Raw genomic sequence first — 24885 nt, forward strand, 5'->3', positions numbered from 1 at the left:
CCCCATTCTTCACAAGGCAGCTGGAGAGGTCATTAATTTTTAAACGTGAATCAGATCAAATCGTGAACCGTTCCGCCGCTTCTACCTTGCCTCGAATCAAACCGCAATTCCTTAGCGACCCTACTATCCTCTATGGTTGCGTTTACTGGGCCGTTCTGGGGACCCGGTTTCACCGCGGAGGGAGTGCCCTCCCAAGGGACAGGGGCGGGGTTTCTTGTGCGGTGGGTGGAGCCTCAAATCGAGTGTGAGCGGAGCCGGAGGGGGATGGCTTTCTACTGAGGGCGAGCGAGGGGAGCAGGGCTGAAGCAGGGCCGCGGACCCCGCACGCTCCTGCGGGCCCCGCGGAGCCACTGCGGCCGAGGTGAGCGTCTATCCCCGGGTTTGGGGGCGGGCTCTGTTTGCGCGGCAGTCCTCGGCTCCTCGCGGGGGTTTTGGGGGGAGTACCCACGGGACCCTACCCGGAGGCACGGAGGTGGCGGCCTTGGGGAGCCTGCGGGAAAGGCTGGTGAAGGGGCCGGGCGGCCTGCCACAACCCTCCCTGAACCCCGCCTCCTCTCCCCTCCCCCAGGCCTCGGCCAGCGCCAGCTGAAAGCTAGCCGCATCTTCGGGGGCAGCGGGGCAGCGGCCGGCAGCGCGGCGAGAGAGCGGCCGACAGTGGGGATGCGAGGTACCGGCATTAGCCTTGGCCAAGTGGCCGTAAGGAGGGAGTAGAGGCCGGGCCTTCGGCGTTTCTCTCACGGGTCCGAGGAAGGCGGCCTCGGAAGAGAGGGAAGGTGAGGGGCGGGCAGGCAGGCAGGCTGGCTTCGCGGGTAACTACTAGGCGTTGTATGTATATGTTTTGGTATCTGAATGGTAGTGTGCACACACACGCACATATTCATTTCGGCTAATTGCTGTTTAAAATTTTAACAGTGTGTCTTGTAGATCTTCCTATATCAAGGGAATCCAAATTTATGTCAGTTTTTAAACAGCTGCATTGTATGATTGTACTACAGTTTAACCATTTCCCGATATCTATAGCTTGTTTCCCTTGAGGGGGGAGGGGGCTATTACAAGCAATGCCATAATGAATGGGTTTGTGTATATGTTTCGTGCACATGGATGAGTATTTCTGTAGGAGAAATTCTTAGAAGAGTAATCGCTGGGTCAAGACGTATATGCATTTTGAATTTTGATAGATTTGTCCAAATTGCCTTCCCAAAAAGCTATAATTTACACTCCCCAGTGTTGTGCGAGAGTGCCTATTTTTCCAGTTTTGCCAACACGTATTATCAATCTTTGTAATTTTAGCCAATTTAAAGACAAAAAATCGTATGTCATTATTTTCATTTGCATTTTTCTGGTTACTAGTGAAACTAAACATATTTTTATTTGTCCGATTACGAAAGTAAATAGGCAAATATCTATCTATAAGCAATGAGCATTTTGAAAATTTAATACTAAAAAAACCGCGTTTGCAATAGCCAGAAAAACGAATAAAAATACCTAGAAGTAAACTATAAAACTTTATAGAGGAATATAATAAAAGAACGTTTGCAAAAATGGAGAAGGGATACCATGCTTCTGGAGAAGAAGGCTCAATTTTGTAGTGATGTCCGTTTTTCCTATATTGACTTATACAATTGATGCAATTTCAATAAATATAATAAGTTTTTGGAACTTAATATGATTCTAAAGTTCATCCGGGAAAAAATGGCTAAGGATAACCGAAAAAAAAATATTTTAAAAGATAAGTAAAGATAGAGGTATTTGTACTACTAGGTATTAAAATGTACTCTAAGGGAACAATATTTAAATTAGAATGGACAGAACAATGCATTAGAATGAAAAAGCCCACAAATCGAGCCAGATTGTATCCCAAGGTTTATTGGAGAAACATTGTTGGCTAGACGTGGAAAAACTGCCATATTAAAAGCTGCAAGCACTCACACACCGCCCCCCCCCCCAGCTTGAATTTTCCTTTGAGGGAAGACTCCTTTGTTTGGAGAAAACCACTTTATTGGATCTTTTTGGTTATGCTAAGATAAAGCTTCAGTAGTTAAAATTGGTGGCTTTAGAGCTAGAACTAACGATATGAGCTTTTAGTGAGATTAAGATGGATTCAGGTTAGCCTGCAGTGCGGAGATGGAAGGAGTCTGGATATTATAGGTCTTTCAAATGTTTTTATATCTAATGGGCAAAAAATGTTATGTCATTGTTTTCATTTGCATTTGCGTGCTTATTGTGCGATTGAACGTCTTTTATGTGTTAGTCCAGGATAATATGTTATTCCTGGAGGCAGGTAACAATGGGGGACCCTTTCCTCCCCTTCCAGAAAGGAGTTTGGCTAATTGGTACAGCTCTGCCCGGAAGCGTGAGAATAAACAGGTTGACTTTTTAAATTTTCCTCAAGCACTAGGCTCTAGACACCTAGATCGGGGGCGGAGGCAGTTTTCAGGACATGGCCGAGATTTGGCGCTGAGCTGTGTCATCGCGAGGTTTAGCAGCCAGCTCCGCAGTGGGTCGGAAACCTCGTGGTAGGCGAGATCCCTGCAGGACGGGAGGTTCCTCCCTTCTCCGGAAAAACTCCCAGTCATTTTCACGAAGCCCCGCCTCTCTCCTTTTTAGGAGTGTGTACCAGGTCTCGCGAGATCTCGGGTTTCCTAAAGGCAACGCGCGGGCGGCATCCTGCGGTGAATTTCGAAGGTCTCGCCGAGGCTAAAACGTAATATCGCGATAGTTCTCAGCGCATGCGGGAGCAGGTGGCAGCAGATTGGCTCCGCCTCTCGGTGCTTCGTGAGATTGTGCGTCATTTGCTTTTCGCTTCGCGTAGGGTGAGAGCGGAGCTATAGCGACTTCGGCTTTGGGGGGAGGAGGGGTCTGGGAAGGGCTGGGCTCAGGCTTTTCCCGTCCGGTAGAGGTTCTCGCGGTATCGCGCGGAGGCGGCAGCGGTTCGGCTACTGACTACAGTAGCCGCGGAGGTGGCGGCAACATCTTCGGCTCGTGCTGTTCTTAGCCGGTGAGTTCTCGCGGGAACGGGTCTACGTCCTCATGGGATCCGTTGGCGGTGGCGGAGGTGGCTCGGGGGTGGGGGGGGGAGTGACTAGGGTCGGTCCGCCTGCTGTTAAGATGGCGGCGGAGGCTGATGTCTGTCCGGCCAGGACCCGGGACTGAGATGTTGGCTATCCGCGTTTTTGATGCCTCTCAGGTACCTGACGTTAAGGAGGTGATGATTGGCGAAACGCTAAGGTGCCGGTAAACCGGACCTGAGACGAAGACCACCCTGTTTCTAGTCCGTGGAGGCGACACCATTTCCCGGGCCTCAGCCGCGTGTGGGCCTGTCTTTGCCCCACCATTGATCGACGCCTCTGTTGCCGCCGCCGCAGTGGGCGGTTTGGGAAGGGAGGGAGGGTAGTCTGGATTTTGTTGGGGTGTAGGGTTGGGGGTTAGATTGGACAGTGAGAGAGAGGGAACCTACCAATGACGGCTGGTCCCCTTCCCCCCCTTTTTTTTTTTTGCAGGCCCGCCTCCGTTCTCAGCTCCTGCAACGACCCAGATGAATCCCCTAGTTTTTCTTGAGATGGGGTCTACTTCCCCAGCTCCCATGGTCTTTGAGCTAAGGTTTAGGGATCAAGCCATAGTGTCTCTGACATACTCCCCCCCTCTCCTTTAATTCTGTCATCCCATGTGATCTTACTTATTTACGTGGATAGTTGAGGTTCATATTTAAGGGGGAGGTCAAAGCTTTTCCCTTTCCCCCCTTTCCCAGTCGTTCTAATTTGGAGATTAGCCTGAGTCCCCTAGCCCATCCCGTCTCCTTCCATTGGTCCCCTTGGCGCAGGCGTTGAATATAGCCTGTCCTGTTCCCTGCATTTATTCCATCTTTGTGGATGGAACCATGGTAGCTTTCCTTTCCCTCAGGTCATCACGTCTGTATGACCCTTACTGGGGGCACAGGGCAGATTTCTTCAATTCTGCATGCTGCTAGACCACTCTCAGGCGAAACTATGAATGAGTCAGTGGTTGGATGATTATAGTCTTCGTGGCTTCTTCGTTTGCAGCTCTTAGCCTTCCCTTTTTCATAATCCGCCCCCAAAGGCTGTTGAGAATAACCCTCCGGAAAACCAACTTTTTGTCCTCCATTCCTCTCCCATTCCCCCTGATAATCTGGGAACCGGCCCTTTTCTCTACCTGGCTCTGAGTTTCTGTAGCCTCTTGGTCTTTGGACATGTGTTCTTGCTGCTAACCACCTCTTACATGCTTCTCACTTCTTAATCCTCCTATTCCCCACTACCCCCCATGCTCTTTTTGCGGGAGCTGAATCCCCTAGAGTGAAAGTAGCCTCCTGTCAGGCTCCCCTACATTTTCCCCTCCTCCGTGTGCTAGAAAATAGCATTGATATATTATGTCTTTCCCCTCAATCATTGCACTGTTGTAATTTATTTCCTCTTCCCCCCATGCCATCATTAACTATAGGCAGTTATTTCCTAGTCATTTGTTTCCTTTGTAGATAACGTATTCAACATTGTATTCTTTTAGCACCAATGTTGCATACATAGATTGAGGAGACATCAACATTCCCCAGTGATGGGAGGCAGCCTGGTATGGTGGAAATATTGTGTGCTTTGGGGTCACATCGAACTTTGTGACCTTGGGCAAATTACTTTTCAGATTCTCAATTTCTTCATCTATAACGGGGATAGTCGTGTTCATATTAAAGGGTTGTTGCTAGAATTAGAAAATTTATAAAGTGCTAGGCACACAATAAGTTATGATTAGATTTTCTTAGTGTAAGAATACATTGATAGAAGCATCTGTCATATGCTAGTTTTATGATCTGGAAAAGAATAAGAGATTTTTCGGGTTTCTTTAGGTTTTTGGTGTATTTCTGTCACTTTTGTATTTTTCCCCCTCCTCATAGGCCATGATGTTTGAATGTGATTCCCGTTCTTTGTTTCCTTCTACTAGTCTAGGAATTTCAGTGCAAAAATCATTATCTTGGAATGACCACCAGCTATAATGTTCCTGTCAAGAACCACACCTAGGGTTCTACCTTTTGGAAGGGCTGCCTCAACCCTTGCCCACTCACTCTTTCCACTCCTTCACAGGCAGCCTGGCCTCTCATTCACCCTATGAAAGTAATGAAATTTCATGCCATACGTTTCACAGTGGTAAAGGGGACTTCTGCTTGAGTAGTTCAGTGTTGATGCTGCTTTCCCCCTACCTCATTTATTTGGTCCTTAGATCAGTGTGGGGATCCTCTATTTGGCATCTTCTTACCAGAGCACGATAATTCCTATCTGAAAGATCATTTGGAATATCAAGCTTCTTTTCCAAAGTGAATTACTCCTTGTTCTTTATTACACAACCTCCTGTTGTGTTTTTGCTATTTTGTATTTTCTAGCATACTTATTAAATATAAGTGACCATATATGGCTTGGAGATAAGTTTTCCTTACTGTTAATATTTTGATTAGACCAGTGTTAAAGTGAGTGCTTTTTTTTCTGCTTACCATGTCTTGATGATGGAGGTTGAAGTGGTAACATGGTGGTAAAAATTTATTAGGATTGAAAATTTACAATGGGTAACCATCCAGTAATTATATGTGAGCTATAGTTTTGAGCTTCAGGGTTTGCTTTATTTAGTTCGAAGTTCTTCAAAGGTAATAGAAATTCCCCCTTTCTCATTGGAGAACAGGAAATAACTTTTTGTTTTGAGATTTTGCCTTGGTGCATTTTACTGAGGGTTAAACAATGATCACAAATTAACTAAACCTCAATTTGACTCTTGTCATTCAGCATTAGAATAAATCTGGGAATGATAATCTAGGTATGACCTAAAAGTTTAATTCTTGGTAGATTTCTGAAAAGAGAGGAAGGAGTAGCAATATCAAATAAAAACTTTGTCTAAGGTTCAATGGCGAAGTTCAGCCTAAGTTTCCGGGATGTTTATCGTTTGTCTCCCAGTATGGCCAAAAAGCATGTATGAAGGTGAAGAATAATTTTTATGTGTACATATTTTTTCACAAAAATAATAAATTTAAAATTTCCTTAGTATCAGTTTATAATGAGGATATAAAATTGTCTATAAAGCAAACACCATCTCCTATAATTTTGAGTGGAGAACTGAGTTGACTTTTCAGGGGTGTTGTCGGAGTGTCAAGTATTGTTATAGCTATTGGTTCTGAATTCTTAAGTTACTGCTCAAAGCAGGTCTTAAAAATGCAAATCGATATGTGAAGGCTTTTGCTTCAGAAATAATAACTGTGATTATGTTTGAACACTGACAGAATGGTTAACCCCCCACACCCTATTAAATGTGTTGTGTATCTCTCCCCCCGCACCACCTTTTTTTGCAGGTCCTCCAGTAGCCTGAGCTGAGTGGGTTAGTGCTCCAGAGAGTGGGTTAGTGCTCCAGAGGAACCAGCAGACCAACTTGGTCAGGAAGGTTCAGGAAGCTGTTGGAGCAGTGTTGGGATTTCCCACCAGGATGAGTATGACTGGCTGTGATTTTAGGTTAGTTTTTGTAGGTCTTTGGGGGTAGTATTTGTATTTTACTTCCTGGAATGGAGATAGTGAGGGTGTATGTATTTCCATTCTATGATTGAGCTACTTTTGTTTCTTCTATTGTCTGGATCTGATGAATGTAGCACTGGTTGCTTCTTGCATTATATGTGGAGCTCATTACTGAATTAAATGGAACTGTTTAATGCTGTCTGTACGTGATTTTTTTAAATCACCCTAAGCGTCATTCAGAAAATAAAATTGCGAGATTGTATGTCTAATTCTTTTTTAAAGAGTTAATATGAAAAGTTTCAAACATATACAAATTGAATGATACAGTGATTCCCTCCCATGTGTGCATCACCAGCTTTAACAGTATCAACTTGCAGTTATTTTGTTTCATCTATATTTGTATCCACTGACGCCCCCAGTGACTTAATTTGAAGTAAATCCTTACTGTCATATTTTTATTCGTAGAATATTTATTTGTCTCTCTAAAAGCAAGAGTTCTTTAAACCTAACCTCAAAACCATTATCACAACTGAAAAAATTAATGGTGATTTTTTTAATATCAAATATAAAACTGGTATTCAAATTTCCCTGATTTTCTCAGTTTGGTTTTCTTTTCTCTAGTTTTTTTTTTGTTTTTTTTTTTTTTGAGACAGAGTCTCACTTTGTTGCCTGGGCTAGAGTGAGGGCCGTGGCGTCAGCCTAGCTCACAGCAACCTCAAACTCCTGGGCTTAAGCGATCCTACTGCCTCAGCGTCCCCAGTAGCTGGGACTACAGGCATGCGCCACCATGCCCGGCTAATTTTTTCTATATATATTTTTAGTTGTCCAGATAATTTTTATTTCTATGTTTAGTAGAGACGGGGTCTCACTCAGGCTGGTCTCGAACTCCTGACCTCGAGCAATCCACCCGCCTCGGCATCCCAGAGGGCTAGGATTACAGGCATGAGCCACCGCCCCCGGCCTCTTTTCTATAGTTTTAATCAGGATCCAGAGGAAGTCCATTTATCGAAAAGGGTTGATGTAACTCTTAAATCCATTGTAATCTGCAGGTTCTGTCCCTTTTGGTTTTTTCTTCTGAGTTATTTGTTGAAGAAATTGTCCTATAGGGTTTCCCCCTCACATGGGGATTATAACCCAGTAGTAGTGCTAACCCATTCTTGCTAAATTAAAGACTCTGGAGGACCCATTATAGTTGTACAATGGCAGTAATCTCCTGTATCCCTGTTGGAATTGATACTGCTGGCCTAGGCACTATACTAAAATAACTAGTCATGGATTCCTTTTTCTGTGGCAAAGTCTGATTTGATACCTGACTTCAGTTCCATGTCTTGGCCCTGCTTACTGCTCCACATGAAAAGTAGGACTCCTGGTGAAGAAGCTAATGTTTCCTAGATAATGACCTGATTGTGCCTTTGGGGTTTTTCATGCATGGTTTCAATTTCCTTAGGTGATTCAGTTATTTTTGTACTACTTATAATGTTGCTTTTTATTCTTTTGATGTTGGTATCTCAGCTGCTCTGACCCATAACTTCTAAGCTATTAAGACCTAGTAATGAGTTCCTCTGGCAATCATACCGTTCTTGAAATGGCAGTATTAAAACAAGTTTTTGAGAACTTCCACTTATATCCTGATTTTCAGCTGTTATACATGACCTTAGTTTTCCTATTGTTTTTCATTTTATTTGATCTCGAAATGATGTTTTCCCCAGCATAAAAAGTCCTTTAAATTGTTCATTTCTTTTCTTGTGCAATATTGGCCATTCTAAGATCTGCTCTGAGAATGGATGTTGGACACATAGGCTCCAGCCAGGTTTGACTTAGGCACAGATGGGTGCAGAGCAAGGCTGCTTTTGCCTACCTTTAAAATAAGAGTAATTTCAAGTTGAAGCAGCAAAAAGGGTAGAGGTCATCATGGATGAAAATTTTTGAGGTGTTTAGATGAAATATGATTGTGAATCACTGGTGCTATGGATCATGAATTCAGACCTTTCAATTCTTTGTTTGTTAATGGAGAAATAAATCACTAGCTGAAAATTGACTAAATATTAAAGAGGAGATTTCTTGGAATTGCAGTAAGTTCATGAAGTCAATAAAAATAATTTACAGCACATTAGATATAGTGATATATTTGCTCCTGAGTTTTCTGTAGTTGGGAAGATTGAACAAAAGCACTTAAACCTGATCCTGAGTTTGTGAAACTAGGATAACTGTAGATTATTGGTACAGAACTTTGCATTCCAATATTTGAATTTTTCCCACAGTTCTTAACAGCTGCAAGTTCACAATGAAAATGCTGGTTTTTTTTTTCTTTTGTTGTGTGTTTTCAACCATGAATTCAAAGTGTTATTGAAATGCCAAACTTGGTTGCTTTGAAAATATTTGCCCTTCACATTCCATGGTACCTTTCCTGGAGTAAGATTAGTTGTTGAAATCTTTTGTGGAGCTGTAACCATATTGGGCTGCTACAGTGATCTCACTATCTATAAGGTTGATAGTCTCAAGCACTTGGGCTCCTTGGTGTTTTGTTGTATTGTTCTCTGACTCCTCCTTCAATAACTGGTTACCAGATGTTTATATATGTTAATGTCAGGGATAATTCAGCTCTTAAGATTCTTTGGAAACCCTCTCATTTGATGTGTCATAGGGGTTGAGTTGCTAAAACTTGATGTACTTGTTGGCCAGCTTGGTTTTCTGGTTATAGAATTGCTTTCAGATAGAGAAGGAGTGGCTCTCTGAGTAAAACAACTGTATAGGTTTTGTTTGGGCTGTTAACCTGAACATTTTCAACTTCAAGTTCTCTTAAAAAGTTTTAATCATTTGGCTTTAAAAATTGCAGTTGGTGACATAGATTGATCCCAGAATGTGATTTTACAGAAAGTTGAAATTTAATTTCTTATGAATGTATCACTAAATAGAGATTGGGGTTGTAGATCTGATTCAGTCTGGATTGCTGGTTGAACTAAATGAATGTTAAAATTCTTCAACCCCAAGATTCTGATTGTGTATAATCTTAGGTGTTGAAAGAAAGCAGTTTTTCCTTTGCAATAGTTAGTAAGTGGTGACTAAAAGGGACTAAGAGTAGGGAGATAAATTATTCCGGAATGACCTTTTACTATAATCATTTAGATTTAAAAGATTGGTGAGTCTGAACATACTGTCGTGAATTTATGTACCACTTTTAGCACAACCTAGGTTTTAACTCCTTATAATTAGATTTCAGAGATAATTGCTCTAGCAATGTTTGGGCACATTGCATTTGGTGGCTGCTCATGTTTTGGAACGATTTTGGAAGATTGCTTTGATGGGTACAATATTTGCTACGATTATTGTCTTACTTCCCTGTCTTTTATAGTGAAGCATGTTTCTCCTAGTTTTTGCTTTTTATTTTTACTCCCACTCTTCTTTATTACTGTATTTTTTTTGTTTTTATTTTTTTACTTCTAGACACTTATTAGAAGTGAATATTACTGTGTTCTGCCAATTGAGTTCTTACAGGTGGAAAGACCTTTCAGCACAGTGATTAAGAACAGGGACTCTTGGAGCTAGACTCACTGATTTCAAGTTCTGACTCCATTTCTTACCACTGGTAAGTGGTAAAGAATATCACCTGGAAACTCTTTGGAAATGGAAAACCTGCAGCCCCTACCAAACCTACAGAATGGTCTAGGAGAAGACACTGGCAGAAGACAGTGGTTGGCACAGAATGTTAACTATATTTTTTTGGACTCTACTTACCCAATCTCTGAGTAAAACACTTCCCTCTTAGTGCTGTTTAGTACTGCCCTCAGCTGGAAGCAATTTTGAGATCCTCCATTGCAGTCATTCTCAAAATGTCCCCAGATCAGTGTTCCTCTCTATTTCCTGCAAATTGGCAGCTGGACCCAGAGGCTTGATAAACTTCAGGTTTATTCCCTTTGGGAAATATATTGGTAGGGGTGTGTTCATTCACAACATTCATTATGTGATGTCTTGAATTTTTTTGGATCCATTAATTCATTGGTGGCTCCAAAATGGTTATGTTCTAATGCTGTCATTTTTTTCATCTGTTAACTGGAATAATTTTATAATGTTTCCCCTCATCATTTGTCTGGTTACTCAATGATACACTTTATATGGGAGGGCCAGGATAAATACTCAATTTTTTGAAAACATAAGCTTTCAAGATAATGAATTGGTTCCCTGTCATCCTCAAAAGGTTACATATATATGTACATGTATATATGTAACTATGTATTCATGGGTGTAGCTTTCAAGAGAATGAATTGGTTCCCTGTCATCCTCAAAAGGTTACATATATATGTATATGTGTATATGTAACTATGTATTCATGGATGTAGCTTTCAGGATAATGAATTGGTTCCCTGTCATCCTCAAAAGGTTACATATATATGTATATGTATATATGTAACTATTCATGGATGTAGCTTTCAAGATAATGAATTGGTTCCCTGTCATCCTCAAAAGGTTACATATATATGTATATGTGTATATGTAACTATGTATTCATGGATGTAAACATTTGATGGATTTAAACAAATTGTAGTTCTGACCCTCAGTGAAGTTCAGATGGTCCCACTTTTGGCTGTTAGGGCTGTCTGTCTTAAAGTTGACTCTTGATTGGCTTTTTGTTGTTGTTTTTTGAGACAGGGTCTTGCTCTGTCTCCCTGGGCTAGAGTGCAGTGGCATCATTATAGCTTCCTACAGCATAAAACTCCTGGGCTCAGGCAGTCCTCCTGCCTCAGCCTCCCGAGTAGCTGGAACTACAGGTGCACACCACCATGCCTGGCTAATTTTTCCATTTTTTGTAGAAACTGGGTCTCGCTCTTGCTCAGGCTGATCTCCAACTCCAGGGCTCAAGCGATCCTCCCGCCTCAGCCTTCCACAGTGCTAGGATTATAGACATGAGCCACCACACTGGCCTGGATTGTTCTTGATGGGATCTCTAGTATCTGGTGGTCAGCTTCCTTGCTGTCTGGTATGTCAAGATGTTCTAGGCTCATTCTTGTGCTTTTCTGCCTCAGACCTGGAATTAGCTAATGAGATTAAGATAAAGGTGAAGTCAAAGGACATTCCCTCTTTTGCCATGGGTAGCTTTGAGCTTTGTACCCAGTTCCACTTTTCTCTTTCCACTTAACCTCCCCAGGCTTCTCTTCATTCATCCCTACCTTTTTATTAGAATTTAGGGAGAAAGGTTTGCGATGCCTTGATAATAGTAGAAAGAGCATGGAGCCCAGGCAGTTTTGGGTTTGGGGGCTGGCTACTTACTAGTTCTACCAGTTTGGGCAAGCTGACCCATCAGATGTTTCGTCTGGGGAAATGGCTTGCTTATTCATATGGTTATTGGAATTAAATGAGAAAATGTAAGGTGTTAGTACACTGTAGATGATCAATAGGTAGTAGTTTATTTAATGTACTATTTTACTTAACCCCTGCAACAGCTCAGGGGTGGGCAGTCAGGGTGGTGAAGTGATGGCTGGTTAGCAAAACATATCTGGATCCTTTAGGTCTGTGTGGGATCATCAGTGGTGGGGATGGATAGGGTTTGTTCTTTGGTCATTTTGGGTCTGAGACTTTGGCCAGTGATAACTGAATGTTCCACCAGAGTAGTTTTTCACTGTGCAAAGTCTTAGGAGTCACATTCATATCCTCGGAAGGATCCTACCCAGTATGGTGGTGATGTATATATTGGTTACTTTGATCTTTCTCCATCTACACAGCCCCCTAGTGTTCAAGGTTCTTCTGTTCAGGGTTCTGCTGTAACCTTAGTAACCCACAATGAGTCTTCCTGATAGTCATCAGTGTCATCACTGTTACATACTTGAGTAGCACCATATATAGGACATTAGAAAAGAGGTAAATATCCCTTTTAACATTATACATAATGTCTAAAATACAATGTGTGGCACTTAGTAAGTACTCAATAAATGGAAGCCATTATTCAACTTTTAAATTAATATTACATCTTTTTCTTTCTTACATCTTACCTCTTTTCATTCAGTTCAGTAAGCATTTACTGAGTGTTTCTGAGTACAGGAGTAAGGGACATAAAATGACTTGGTCTCTGCCCTTGAGAAACTGACAGTCTACTTAAGGACTGTGAGATCATGTTTAAAGTTCCTTAGCCTTTTCCTTTGTGTTATCATTTCTTCCCCTGTGCTGTCCATGTATGATATAGCCTGTCTATTGTTTCTCAAAGCTCTCCTAATTCTGTGTGCCTCCCCAGCCTTTGAGACTGCTGATAATGTGAGAAAGCCTACAGTTGTCTTCTATGAATATTGGGTAATATCAAGAAAAAACCTGTGGGCCAGGATTGGATTTCAAAGTGGTATATGTGGTTGATACTATAGTACCAGTTTATGGTCTTTAGATGGACCTACACCTGATCTCCTGCCTCTGTCCTGTTGCTTTAACTGCTTTCCTTCCACCTTCTTCTTTCCCCCTCCCTCCCCTTTACCTTCCCCTTAAAATGTTTGCTACATAAAATACAGGCTCCTATACCCAGTTCAATACCAGATGAATCAGGTATATAAAGAGACAGTCGTACTTCATATAAACTAGGATGTGAGTGGGCCTAGAGTGTATCACCAAATTTCCATTCTTATCTATAAAATGATCATCAAAAAGCCTACTTCATAGGTTGCTGTGAGCATTGAAGTGAGATATAATATATTTTAAAATGTTTAAATTGTAGAGTACTCCACAAAGATAAGGCCATTATAATTTATGTAAAATAAGTACTTAATAGCTATGTTACTTGGGGCAAATTACCTCATCAGTGAGCCAGTTTCCTCATCCTTTAAATGAGGGTGATGATATCTCATTAATTCAACAAATATTTATTGAGGACATACACATTGCTGCCATACACTGGGAATACAAAGATAAGCGATTGGAGAATGGAGGATAGTGTGGTCTACTTAGGGGAAGGAAACCTGTAAATCACACTTAAAGGGATCAGTATAATAATATGAGGAATGAACAAAATGTGCTATGGCAGTTTACTAGAGGGTATCAGGGGGCCAGGTGCGGTGGCTCACGCCTGTAATCCTAGCACTCTGGAAGGCCGAGGTGGTTGGATCATTTGAGCTCAGGAGTTCGAGACCAGCCTGAGCAAGAGTGAGACCCCCATCTCTGCTAAAAATAGAAAGAAATTATCTGGCCAACTAAAAATATATATAGAAAAAATTAGCCGGGCATGGTGATGCACCTCTGTAGTCCAGCTACTCGGGAGGTTGAGGCAGGAGGATCGTTTGAGCCCAGGAGTCTGAGGTTGCTGTGAGCTAGGCTGATGCCACGGCACTCTAGCCTGGGCAACAGAGTGAGACACTGTCTCAAAAATAAAAAAAAGAGGGTATCAAGGAATATCACACAGAATTTTGTTAAGAGTTAAGCAAGATAATACTTCTTGAACTCAAAAATGCTATGCAAAGTCAGTTAAACGTATTCCAAATGAATCAATAGGCTCAACCATTATTTCATTTCTTCATGGACTTATACTTTAGATGCATTTATTTCTGAGTTAGATTTTATGACCTCCTTAAGGGTGTTATGTATATATGTATATATATGTTGTATATATGATAGAGTACCCCTGAAAGTAATGCTTTTGTCTAAGGGTTTTTTCATCCATTATATCATCATTTTCTAGTTTCAATCACTGAACTAATTCAGGAAAAACTAGAAAATGTGTGCATATTTGGGGGGGATATTCATAATCCCACCACAATATTTAATCACCATTAACATTTCAGTATAGTCCCATCTTAATGATAAGGGTAATGTTTAAAGAATAAGGAAAGACAGCTCAGTAGAAAATTAGGGACAGACTTTTCTCAGAATAGGAAACTAAAAATATCCTTTAACAAGAGAAGATACTCAAACTAAGAAATGTAAATTAAAATGAAGTCTTTTTCAATCATTACATTGGCGGAAAGTAATTAAATAATATTGAGTCATGGCAAAAGGTATGGGGAAGAGTTGGGTCTTATGTTTTTAAAAAAACTAGAGCAAACTGATAAGTTTATTTGGGAGATACGGTCATGGAGAACTTTAGCTTTTTCTGGAATGTTTACATTTCTATTTCTGAGAAATTTAAAATATACTAAAAAATACAGAGAATAATACAACAAAAACCCCCATTCTTACCTCCCCTTCAGAATTGACCATTTTTAACATTTATTTTTGCCTCAGTCTTTTTGCTGGGGGCAGGGGTAATACAGGACTTTGAGCACAGACATGACGACATGAGTGGGAAATTCCACATATAAATATTTAACACAAACTTTGTTCCATGCACAGAATTATTAAAAATATCTTCAGGATATGAATTTCATGTTTAGACTTGGGTCCCATCCTCAAGATACCTCATTATGTATATGCAGATATTCCAGAATAAAAAAAAATCTGAAATCTGAAGAACTTCTGGTCCCATGCATTTTGGATAAGAGATATTCAACCTGTATAGGTAAAGGGGAAATACTTTTTTAATACCCAACATTTCCTTCCTCCCTGCAGTCAGTACCATGAATTGCTTGAACTTCTATAGTGTGAGTATGGTATAAATTACTCATGTAAGTAAAAATTCAAAACCTATGTGATGGCCACACAAAAATCTATTATTACTTAATATTAAATTTGTATACTACTTTGGAGTTTTTAAATTCATTTAGTAAGCATGCTTTGGGAATGGGACTTTTTTGTGTCATTTGCTCATTTTATTGTAATTCTTGTTTGAAAACACTTTCTTGACTTTGTTTTTAAGTAACGTTCATCATGATATGGAAGTAAGTATGGCTTATTTTTGAAAAAATACAGATAAACATACAAATCTCCTCAAATCCCATAACTCAGAGATAAACACTATTAACATTTTGGTGTGCTTTTTTCTTCCGAGGCTTTTCTTTATTCCTGTGTACCCTTAATACTATGTTCTTTTTTTTTCAGAAATATTCTTTTTAAAAATGTTGCTGCCTCCCTTCCAGCTTAAGAAAAATTTCAAACATTAAAAATACTGAAAGAATAGCACAATGAACATCTGTATACCACCAGATAGATTCAACAATTGTTAAGATTTTGCCATATTAGATTTATATGTACATATGTGTTGAATTTTTCTGAAGCATGTCAAGTAAGGATGACACTTCATCTTTAAATCCTTTAGCATATGCCTTAAGAATAAGGGCATCTCCTAAAAAACCACAATGCCATTTTCACATCTAGGGAATTTGTTGCCTAGTTAGATTAATATTATCTACTATCCAATTCATATTCACATTTCCTCAGTTGTCCCCAAAATGTCTTTTTAGCAGTTTTCTCCAAACCAGTGTAGCAATGGTGTTTTTAAATTTGCCATTCCCAATTCTATAGCATTTTAATGGCTGCATTGTATTCTGCATGATATTCATAATTTATTTCCAGTTTTTTATGTTTATATGTTTAAGTCCCTGTTTCTCATGATCTAAAACAATACTTCTTAGTATACAGTAAGTATTTGGTAAGTAAGTGTTGAATGAAGGAAAGAAGCACAGGTACGTCCTAATAGATAAATCTTCTTGACATCTATGTTTATTTCCTTAAATTTCTATACTTAGAATGCAAAACGTTTAGGCTTTTGATATTTATTGCCAAATTGCCCTTTAGAAAGACTATCCTACATTTTTCACTGTGGTATGTTTAGTATATGCTCCATGATTTACAATATTACAACACCTCGGGATAAGCCTTGATAAATTAGTATCGCAGGAGAGTATAAAGCTGGATATAGCCAGCCAGTATAGTTGCCATAGTAACTCCACTCGTACATCTGCTGCCATTTTTTCCAAGAGATGACTGTGACTCCTCCGGCCTGGAGTGTTTGCAGTCTGTTAACTCAGTCTGAAGTCCATGTCCTTGCCCCTCAGATTTCCTCAAATATCTTGGTATAGGAAGTATAGTTTCAAGAGATGGAGATATCACTTAAAAACAACCTTTTATATACAGGATTTTAGAATTTTTGCTTTTAAAAAGTAAAGGCAGACTTTGGTGGCCTTCAAATCTCTTTGGATGAATTCAGATCTCTCCTTCTAGCATACAGATTAGCAACAGCTTTAAAATGGTAGTCTTCTCCATGTCCAACAGAAAAGCTAGGTGAGAACCTATATTTAATATCCATATCAAATTCCTTATTTTGTAGGCCCAGATGTAGGGATAATGACTTGTCCAAGGTAACATGGCTGAATAGTGGTGGAGTTGGGCATTCAACCCAGGTTAACTAGTCCAGTATTGTTTCTACTATGCTGTATCTTTCCTTAAAACTTATCTCTCTCTAAATATGGCACCAAATATCCATAGGAGTGCAGAATAAGTGGCCGTCTTCCTTTAAGAAACTTACCCCCAAAATGGGAAAAATTTTAAAAAGAGTGTAGAAAGTTAATGTGAGAAAGGCCAAAATCCAAAGAAAGCTGTTTCTTTGCCCTTTTGACCATGGTTACTACTTTCTAACAGGAGGTCAATTTGGAGCTCTTTGCTGGGAAAATTCAATTTGGCTGTGTTTTTGTGTGTGTGTGTGTGTGTGTGTGTGTGTGTGTGTGTATGTGTGTGTATACATATATATATATACACATATGTATATATGTACGTATATGCCATAAACCAGTAGATGGAACTGAATTTCTTGCTTATAAAACTTTCAAGGTAAAGTAATGTTTTCTTTTTGTGTGTGTAGGTTCAAGTAAAACTTTATTTACAGAAACAGGCGGTGGGCTGGATTTGTTTCATAACTAGCCATAGTTTTCCAATGTGATATATTATAAAGTGATGTTTTCTAAGCCCATCTTATTTTCCCTTCCTTTTCAACTGTTTTAAATTATAAAGGTAACATGTTTGCTGTTTAAAAAAAAGATTCAAACAAAATAAAATTTTGTGCCTTTTAACATTTATATAGTGTGCTTATCATTTACATACTATACATATTTTTATATGTTAGCACATATGGCTCAGCTCCATTCTTTTTAATGACTGCATTGGACTCTGAAGTATGGCTCTACTATAATTTAATCGTTCCTTATTGTTGAGTCTTACAAGTAGAATTGCTTCTGGGTCAAGAGGTGGTACCAATTTAAATTTTTGACAGGTACTGCCAAAATGACCCTCAAAAAGGGTATATTGAATTGACATTCCCATTAGCAGTGTGTCTGTGAGTTCCTTTTTCCCTGCCTTTGTCTGACAGGGTCTCACTCTGTTGTCTGGACTAAAGTGCAGTGGTATCATCATAGCTCACTGTAACCTCAAACTCATGGTCTCAAGCGATCTTCCTGAGATTCAGCCTTCCAAGTAGCTGGGACTACAGGTGCACGCCACTGTACCTGGCTAATTTTTCTAATTTTTGTAGGGACGGGGGTCTTGGTGTGTTGCTCAGGCTGGTCTCAAACTCCTGGCCTGAAGTGATCTTCTTGTCTTGGCCTTCCAATGTGCTAGGATTATATATAGGTGTGATCTTTTTAATCAGTCTGATGAATGAGAAATATTACCTCCTTGCTTTGATTAGCATTTTTCTACTAGTGCGGATGAGCAAATGTTTATATCCTCTGCAAATTGCAAGTTTATGCCCTTTTACTTCATTTAAACTTGGATTATTTGTCATACTCAGTTTTGAGAGTTCTTTGTATATTAGAAATAGTAACTCTCCATCTTACTGTACATATTTTCTGTTTATGATTTGGAATTTTTATGTCGTCAAATCTCATTTTTTTTCTTTTATTGGTTCTCAGTTGCATGTCTCTTGGAAGGCTTTTTCTCTGCCAAGATTGCAAGAATATTTCCCTGCATTGTCTTCTAATACTTTTATAGTTTGGCTTTTTATGTTTAAATAATAGTGTGAAGTATTTTCATCCACATGATTAGCCAGTAGCTCGTATTTTCCATCCTGGGAAAGGCTATTTGATCTTTAAAAATATCCTCAGCTTAAAAGTGAGTTATTTGCAAAAGTGTAGTTTGTTTAAAAAAAAAACTTAGAAATTTGTGCTAAATAAGAAACCTGGCTTGATTACTTTTAGCTCTTTAGTTTTTGAGAATAATTGAGATTGGTCATGTTGAATACTTAACATTTGTCTTGGACTGAAGGCAGAGTATTATAGATAGTGCTTTAAGGGATCTTAGTTATTGTATTTCTATTTTTCATATGTTGAGGCCAAGATTGTCCTAAGGTCATAAAGCCAGTCGATGGCTAAGAACTAGAGTACCTTTGCATACTGCTCTTTCATGTTCAGCAAGTACCTTTCACATATTAGATATAAATGTTTCAAAGCAACAAATTGTTCACATAGTTTTGTTTATTTGAAATGATTATGTGCTGGTCTGTGTGTGGTGCTATTAAATTTACTCTAACATAGCCAGTTTTTTCTATATGTTGGGATGTATCTTTATTTTTAATGGCATTGTCTTACACCTTTATTATTGATAAATTAATTTGATCCTCATAATAGACCTGTGGAGTTGAAATTATTTTCTTCATATTGAAAAGAGTTTGTTGCCACGTTGATAATTGCTATAAATAACTTGCTCTTTTAAACCATACAAAAGAATCTGTCTCTTTTCCTTCTAAAAATTATTTGAATCAGCTGAAAATAGTTCAGATCCAATTAAAATTTTTGATCAAGTGGTGTGGCCTGACATGAACATTATTTAGTAGACTACCCTTTGGAAAAGTATAATTTGAGAAAGACTGGAACTCCTAATCTCATTGTCATCAAAGTAGAATTTAAGTTTTTTTTTAATGTCAGCACTTAAGGCTGGAGATTAATACATAGTATATATTTTCATTCATATGCAGATAATGTGTAGAAAGATTGAAAAGGCCAGCTCCTTTTTGCTTTTGGTCAGATCTTATATCTCTGTATTTGTATCTATCTGTAGACTATCTAGCATAAGGTTTGCTGCCCTTGGATTAATCTGGAGCTAAAAGAAATAGAACAAATGACAATATTGCTTACTCTTTGCTGGGCAAAATTCTATGAGATAGGCTTGTTTATTTTACAAAGGTGACTGACTCAGAGGTATGGTAACTTGTCTAAGATCATATGCCTAATAAATGGAACTTAAGCCCAGGTCTTTCTGATTCCCAGGCCTTTGGATTATGCCGTTCTCTGCTTCATTTTGGCTTTTCTTACAATAGTATTCCTCAGTCTCTACCTTTATTTTTTTTAAATCTACATGTATGGAAGCAAATAAATATATTACTGAGATCTCTCCTCCTCCCCCCATATAGACAGATCTTTTGTCAGAATATGTTAAGGCATGTAAAACCCAGTTTTTATTTAGACATATACTTAATCCAGCCTCTTAATACAAAGTTTGTGCTTTTCCTACCTTTCATTAGGATGTAGAACAAGAGGATTTTATCCAGGAATACTGAATTCTCCTTTATATATAGAGGAGATTTGATCTGTAGAGATACTGCCTGTTTTGTTTCTCTGTAAACCCAGGGACATGAGAGAGTTGGAGCTAAATAACGCAAAAGGGTTGGAATTCTGTTTTCTTTGGCATCTGGTACTGTCTTTATTGTATTTGACGGTAGTCTATCATGTGTCCTTGGGGAAAATACCATACACCTGTGTTTTATAAATGAAAGAGAAATACAAGTGAAAACATTATAGTGACTAAGCAGACAATGTCTAGGGGTTTTTTTTAGGACAGTGGTTCCTAATGTTTTTCAGGTCATGGATCCTTTTAAGATCCAGCAATGTGAAAGCTACTGATCATCTTCCCAGAAAAATACCCACATATGCAAATTTTCCCATGAAATTTTAGGGTTTTTGTGGTGGTGCCTCAGTGTAGGATGAGAAAATCTAAAGATTTCTCTACACTTAATTTTCTCTATGTGTCATTAGGATGTCCAAATTGCTATGTTGTTTGTAAGTGTTCTTGGCACGTTTAAGGTAGGGTAGATTATGTTTGGTAGGTAAGTTGTACTGAATGCATTTTTGATTTAATATTTTCAACTTAAAATGGATTTATTGGGACATAACCCCATCATAAGTTGAGGAGCATCTGTATATATTTTTCTAGGTTGTGTTTTTTCTACACTGTGGCCAAAGGTGAAAGCTAGGATAATTTTGTTACTTTTGTTAAAGGTGTACTCTACTTTATGCAAATTTAATCTCTCAAAATCAAATTTTTTTAAAGGGAAGAGGATCATGGTTTGTGTTTATTAAGGATTTATCTTGTGTACTCTGATGATCTTGTAATTGATTGTTTTCAGCTTTTTGGGCACTAGAAGTTGTACTTTAATTCTGTGTTTTCATGTACTATGTTGCCTTTATATTACCATTGCCTCTAATCTATTTTTTTTCCTGATTTTTTTTCTTTTTATTTTCTACATTTCTATACACTTGGCTATTTCATAGTATCTCAATGCTCTACATATAGTATGTTCATAACTATTTGTTGAATGGAAAGATGAAGGTTGAATGAATTTTCTAAATTGGTTCCCTCAGTTGAAAATTTTACCGAGAGTTTATTAGGATTTTTTTAGTTTTGTTAAACATTTACTGGATAGTCATTTATTTATTAATCAACTAAATGACAGTTCCTGTGCTGGTGACAGGAATGCAAAGATAAATCCAACACAGTCCCACTCTTGCAGAACTCAGTCTAGTGGGGAGACCATCAGGTAAATAAAGAGGTTTGTTGATTGAGAGTATATGCAGGATACAGTGGGGGCACAAAGAGAGTCACCAGTTTTCCTGTGGGGGAGAGGATATCTGACAAGGCCCCATAGAAGAGGTGACATTTAAGCTGAGCTTTAGGGGATGTGCAGGTAGCGGCCATTTTAGCAGAGAGAGCAGTGAGTTAAGGTATTAAAAATCTTGAATGTTAGGGAAACTGTAAAAAGCGCGACATGGCTAAAGCATGTGGGGAACTGAGGGGACTATTATGTAATATCATGGCACTGGTAAGAGAGGTAGGCAGTGACCAGGTCCTCGAGGTCTTGGATGCTGGTTTTAAGTAAGGAAGTTTGTACTTGATGTAGGTAGATTTTGAGTTTTAGGGAGATTGCTCTGGCAGCAATGTGGATGATGGAATGGAGGGATCTGGCAGGATAAGATTTTAATTTAAAATATCTTTAATTTGTGAGATTTTAAAAACAAACAAAAATAGAAAATAGTATAATGAACGTCCATGTAACTGTCACCCAGCTTCAACAGTTATCAACACAGGGCTGTTGTTTTATTTATACCTCCCTCCCCCCATTATTTTAAAGCAAATTCCTAAGTTAGTAGCAAATTGGAAAAGCATATTTAGTAATATCTAACACAGTGGCTCTCAAGGCTGCCCTTTGCAGCCAAATCACCTATACCTGCTGTCCCCAACCCCTGGGCCTTGGACTGGTAGCAGTCTGGTACCGGTCTGTGGCCTGTCAGGAATAGGGCTGCACAGCAGGAGGTGAGCGGCAGGTGAGCTAGGGAAGTTTCATCTGTATTTACAGCCACTCCCCGTCACTCTCATCACCACCTCCTGTCACATCAGTGGCGACATTAGATTCTGCATTATGGTGAGTTGTATAATTATTTCATTATATATTACAATGTAATAATAATAGAAATAAAGTACGCAATAAATGTAATGTGCTTGAATCATCCCGAAACCACCATTCCCCCCACCCTCCCGTCCATGGAAAAATGATCTTCCATGAAACCAGTCCCTGGTGCCAAAAAGGTTGGGGACTGCTGATCTAAGCAGCCTGAAAAAAAAAAGTCGGTCCCCAGCTCAGACCTACTGAATTAGATACTTGTATGGCCAGGAATTTTCAGTTTTCAAAATAAGTCTCAGGTGAGGTAAATTATTTATAAGATGATTTTTAAGTAACTTGACTTCTGACAAATGAAAATATTTTCCTGAACTCATTGAGTGCTGCTTGTGGCCCTTCTGGGTGAAATTAACCTACTAGATAAGGGCAGGCTTTTCTGTGGGCAAATTCTTGAAATTTGAATAAAGAATGTTAGTTTAGGCTCTAATTTCTTAATTTTCTGTGAGAAGTGGGCAAGGCTGAGAAAGTGTGTGCATCTTTGAAACTAGATGTGATGAGGTATGAGGGAATAACCAGTCATTGTTACAATTGATCTTTTGCACCAACTCCAGCCACAAATAAGGAATGGAATGGGAAAAGGAAGAGGGTGGGGAACATAATTCTTAAAGGGTAGACTAGGATAATTCCAGAGCACCAGTTGAAAATTTGTAGACGAGGAGTCTCTTCCTTAATTTTCATAACTTAAATTTAGGTGTTGCCGTTTTTATTTTCTGTTGAGAATGCTAAGAAGGGCTCCTTGACATGCTGTCATTTCCTCTCTACTGGCAAAACTGATCATCTATAACTTGGGTGAACCCTGTTTTGTTGCCTAGTTCTTCTGATGGCCAGTTTCCCTCTCTAAGTAACTGGGAATAAATGATCAGAAGGATAACTCCTGGATATGTAGCTTCCCAGGACTGTAGAGTAGAAGATGTTTCGGGGGATGTGGTCTCAGATACCGTTCTCACCTCCAAAGTCAATGTTGGAGGCTTCAGATTTCTTTTTCTTGATATCCCTGCCCTTATTTTCTTTGATCTTACTGCAGTGCAGAGAAACACCCAGAGCAAGCATGTACACTTAATCTAAGTATAGTGTTTTCAGATTTTAAATGAGAGACTCTTTCTTGTCAAGGTATTTCTGCAAATAATTTCCAGATTTCTTCATTTGCTTTATTATTACATCTTACTGTCAGTGTCCAGTAAAGTCTAGGTCAGTAATTCTTAGGGCACATGAGACTCATGTTTTAGGTGGCTGAGGATACGGAGACTGGTATCTATAGGAGGGGGATAGTGAGGTGGGCTGTGTATATAGACATGTACACTGTGGAGTTGTGGAACATTTGAGTTTGAATCCAGGTTCTACCACTTGCTAGATATGTGGCCCCTCTCAGCCTCAGTAAACTGGGCATAGTCTTCATCTCTAACTTGTTATGAGGATTAGAGATAATACATAATAGGTATAGAGTAAATATTAGCTGTTGTTATTGTGATCATAAATGGCTTTCAGAATATTTGTTGAGTGGCTATTAAAATGAATAATCAGAAACTAGGCCGGATATAAAGGCCTGACAAATCATGTGGTGTTCCCTTTAAAAAAAATCAGTTAATCAGTGATGTCTGTGCTTCTGTAATCAAATAATGAATAGCAGGCCAGGTTTCAAGATTCAGCTTGCTGCTTTCTGCTGTAATGGATGGTCACAGCAGCTCTCAACTGAATTTACTTCCAGAGACTGCGAGAGGCAAAGGGAATCATTGCAAGGCAAAGAGAATCAATTATTTTGCTTTGTGGCACACTGGAGTTCTCTAAGCATTTTCTGTTTTAAGAACTGCCATAATGCTTTTCCATGATTTATTTCAGTGGGAGTTTTAGGGTGATTTTGATTCATCCTCACTCCCATACATATGTGCAACATCTCTTACCTACGAACAGTCAACCAGAGTGCTTCCTGTGCTCCTTGCTCCAAACACCAGAAAGTGTAGGAAAAAGCTCCAAGAGCAGGTAGCAGCTAATCCAAGACATTTGTTTAGATGATTCTGTTCTTAATTTGGTGCATGTCCTTTGGCTCAGGGGCAACTGTTTTCTTCAGAAAAATTTTACAAAAAAATTCTGATTATAAATAGATGCATAGGAAATCTGGAAGGATCTGAAAACCATGAAGCATAAATAAAACTATGTGTTATCCTGCCACCTAGAGGCAACTACTGATAATGTGTATTTCAATGTATATTTCTTCCCTTCCCAGGTTTTTTTTTTTTTTTTTTTTTTTTATAACTTACCCACTGTGTGGCAGACATTTTCTCATTAATAGTCAGGGAAGTGATGGGTACAGGGTACAATGTAAGCACATATGGAGGGAAACTCAGTTAACATTTAAGAGGTTAGGGAGAGGGTGTCCTAATTCTCGATAGTTATTCTGTTCAAAACCCACATAAGTGCTCATTAATTAGTGAGAGGCTAAATGGTCCTCTATCCCTAACTTTCTTAGGGACTCTTTCAGTTATCCCCTCTTTACAAGATAATTTCCATCCACTCGCTAGGGTCCTTATTCCCCTTCCTTCCTCTCTATTTTTCAGTGACCCTATAATTCTCTGCTTCCATTTACAGCCAACGTTTTCAAAAGAGTTTTTCACACATGCCATTTATGCTTCCTCACTTTCCATTGAATGCCTGACTCACTCCAGTCTGGCTTTCATTCCCACTACCCCACTGAAATGATTGCTTGTCAAGTTATCTCTAGTCCCAATTTCAACAAACATTTTTCTGTGGACACTTTTTTTTTATTCTTATTTCAGCATATTATGGGGGTACAAAAGTTTAGGTTACGTATATTGCCCTTGCCGGCCCCCC

General features: G+C 39.2%; 1 protein-coding gene across 16 annotated transcripts in view; it reads left to right on the plus strand.

Moving 5' to 3' along the window:
* The first annotated feature begins 240 nt into the window (after positions 1-240).
* The window catches only part of HUWE1 (HECT, UBA and WWE domain containing E3 ubiquitin protein ligase 1), a 153637-nt gene continuing 128992 nt past the window's right edge, over positions 241-24885 (plus strand). For 6 of the 16 annotated variants that reach the window (XM_045537606.1, XM_045537620.1, XM_045537621.1 and 3 more), the window contains exons 1-2: positions 2655-2998; positions 6338-6494. The gene's annotated coding sequence lies outside the window, so the exon portion shown is untranslated. Of the gene's footprint in view, positions 362-568; positions 668-2654; positions 2999-3091; positions 3188-4772; positions 6495-24885 lie in introns of those variants that run through there. The other 10 variants (XM_045537612.1, XM_045537613.1, XM_045537617.1 and 7 more) reach the window with 5 other exon arrangements.

Source organism: Lemur catta, chromosome X (genome assembly GCF_020740605.2).
Source record: "Lemur catta isolate mLemCat1 chromosome X, mLemCat1.pri, whole genome shotgun sequence".
Lineage (NCBI taxonomy): Eukaryota > Metazoa > Chordata > Mammalia > Primates > Lemuridae > Lemur > Lemur catta.